Source organism: Rattus rattus, chromosome 1 (assembly GCF_011064425.1).
Source record: "Rattus rattus isolate New Zealand chromosome 1, Rrattus_CSIRO_v1, whole genome shotgun sequence".
Lineage (NCBI taxonomy): Eukaryota > Metazoa > Chordata > Mammalia > Rodentia > Muridae > Rattus > Rattus rattus.
This window is the reverse complement of record NC_046154.1, coordinates 231,676,987-231,680,125: the sequence shown is the minus strand read 5'-3', so window position 1 is coordinate 231,680,125 and position 3,139 is coordinate 231,676,987.

Sequence of the window (3,139 nt, the reverse complement as noted above, 5' to 3'; positions counted from 1 at the left end):
ATTCTAAAGCTACATGCTTAATGCTTGGTGCATATTGATTTTATTCTATGCTCAGCACCTTTGTTATAATTATAACTAAAAGTGACCCATCCATTTAGGAAAATCTTGCTCATAAGAAGATTTCACCAGTTTATAGGGAGAAGTGGGAAAAGTACTGGAGCTGATAAGAAAAGCAGTGTTATACAAAGTCTCTCACTCTTCAGTGTCACTACATGTAATTCAGTGATTAAAGAAGAAAATGCTCACAGGACATTCGTGTAGTAGCTATAATGGTCCTATTTTATGAAAGAAAATACGAATTTGATTGATAGCTTCTGATAATATTATAGGAAGTTGTAAAATCTGGTGAGCCTATGCCTTTTTCCCTGCCTTCAACGGGTAACATCTCAGTTTGAGCTGTTGTCTGCAGACAACAACTGTAGAAATCACCCTGGCGGTTCCTCAGAAAACTGGACACAGTGCTACCTGAGGACCCAGCTATACCACTCCTGGGCGTATACCCAAAAGATGCCCCAACATATAACAAAGACACGTGTTCCACTATGTTCATAGCAGCCTTATTTATAATAGCCAGAAGCTGGAAAGAACCCAGATGTTGCTAAACAGAGGAATGGATACGGAAAATGTGGTCCATTTACAGAATGGAGTACTACTCAGCTATCAAAAACAATGACTACATGAAATTCTTAGGCAAATGGATGGAACTAGAAAATATCATCCTGAGTGAGGTAACTCAGTCACAAAAGAGTACACATGGTATGAACTCACTGATAAGTGGCTATTAGCCCAAAAGCTCAGAACACCCAAGATATAATTCACAGACCACATAAAGCTCAAGAAGGAAGACCAAAGTGTGGATGTTTCAGTCCTTCATAGAATGGGGAGCAAAATACTCACCGGAGGAAATATGGAGACAAAGTGTGGAGCAGAGACTGAAGGAAAGGCCATCCACCTGGGGATCCATCCCATATACAGACACCAATCCCAGACACTATTGTGGATACCAAGAAGTGCATGCTGACAGGAGCTTGATATTGATGTCTCCTGAGAAGCTCTGCCAGAGCCTGACAAATACAGAGGCAAATGCTAGAGCCAACCATTTGACTGAGCATGGAGACCACAATGGAAGAGTTAGGGAACTGAAGGAACTGAAGGGATTTGCAAATCCATAGGAGAAACAACAATATCAACCAACCAGATCCCCCAGAGCTCCCAGGGAGTAAACCACCAACCAAAGACCCATGGCTCTAGATGCATATGTAGTAGAGGACGGCCTTATTGGGCATCAATGGGAGGAGAGGCCCTTGATCCTGTGAAGGTTCCAGTGTAGGGGAATGTCAGGGAGGGGAGGTGGGAGGGAGTGGGTGGGTTGGTAGGGGATCAGCCTCATAGAAGCAGGGGGAGGGGGATGAGATACGGGGTTTCTGGAGGGGAAACCTGGAAAGGGGATAACATTTGAAATGTAAATAAAGAAAATATCCAATAAAAGAAAAAAAAAAGTATTAGAAACCGTGGCAAGCCAAAAACATACACATAAACAAATGAATACAAGTCTGTGTAAGAACAATATATGATTCAGGACAAGTATGTTTAAGAAACACTTCCTTACAGGAGTCAAGACCTAATTTGAGATTTGCATGTGAATGTTTAGGTTGGCAAGGGGGTAGTTTATTTAAAAACAGGAAAGAGGTGTTACTGGGAATCTGTGATCCATGCAGACATGAGTTTCACTCTCCATTTAAAGTTATCAATTTGTCTGCTATCAACATGCAGTGGCAGCATTGATAATAAGTGCTGTTGTTTACATATAGAGAGTCAAACAGGAAGTAGCTTCTCAGCATACATCTCTTAAAAATTTTTTTCCTTATGTTTGTTCATAAATTTGAGAGAGAGAGAGAGAGAGAGAGAGAGAGAGAGAGAGAGAGAGAGAGAGAGCAAAAGCGTGAGTAGAAATCAGAAGACAGCCCCAATAGTTCCTTGGTACTTTGCTTCTGCCACATGTCCTGAGGATTGAAACAAGGTCACTGGTCTTGGTGCTGAGTAATCTCCACATCCCCCAACCCCAACCCTGTCTTCTGTTTTGTACATGATCAAGATGGGGCTCAGAGAGTTGATTTAAAGTCATTATTTTTTACTAAATCATTTTTATTCATTTGACTGATCATCTTTTATCATGGGAAACTAGTGGGCCATGCACCATTCCATTAAAAAAAAAACAAATGTTTGTCTGAGTTAGCATATAGCCCTTTGTATGCCAATACTGTCAACGAACTTCTGGTTTTACAGAGAAACAAAGTAGATGTCAGATCTTTATCCAACGTCTCCACTTCTGAACACATTACCAACATGTACATTACAAATGTGTATGGGACTGGCTTGAAACCTCTGAGTTTACTTCCTTTGGTCTTGGTTTCATCACTTGTAACAGAATTGTGGCCTCAAAATCTGGGGCTTTAAGCTTTCTAATAGGATGTTAGTTTCTATGTCTTACAGGATTAAGATGCCTCTGTCCACGAATGTACCGGATTCTAGATTCTGGACTGAAAATTTCTTGAAACCTTTCTGAAGAAAGGAACATTTCCTATCTCTTAAAGTTTTCTCCTGAATTTTAGTGCTCACAGTGTCCCCACGGATAGAGAGGAACAGCACACTCACAGTATCTTTAGTTGACCTAACATCATGAGCTTATCAGTGTGTCCTGTGTGGTAGTTCTACTGTCCTAAATAGTGAGATTGACCATTTGACTTTGTCACCTCCCCACAAATCATCACATGTGGAACCCAGAAATGTAACAGAGACAGTTATCTCTTATTCTCAAAAGATAAGGAAATGTCCTAAGATTCTCATTCATTGTGAAGCACTTGAGAGCACACTGTAGGGCTCCTGGGAAATCTACACTTGAAAACGCCTCCATGGCATCCAGGCAGAACTTGAAGCCTGCTTTCTCTCATCCACACTCAACTGATAGTTCAGAAGCACTGAGGTGAAGTGACTGGCAGGATACTTGTCTCTTTATCTCCAAGCTGGATTTGGGAAAGAGACATTTCCTGGGGGTAAGATAGAATCTAGGTTCACAGAGATTTAAGTCCCAATGAGATCCAGGCTCACTGTTTTCTTGTAACAGCCAAGTAAGCCACTT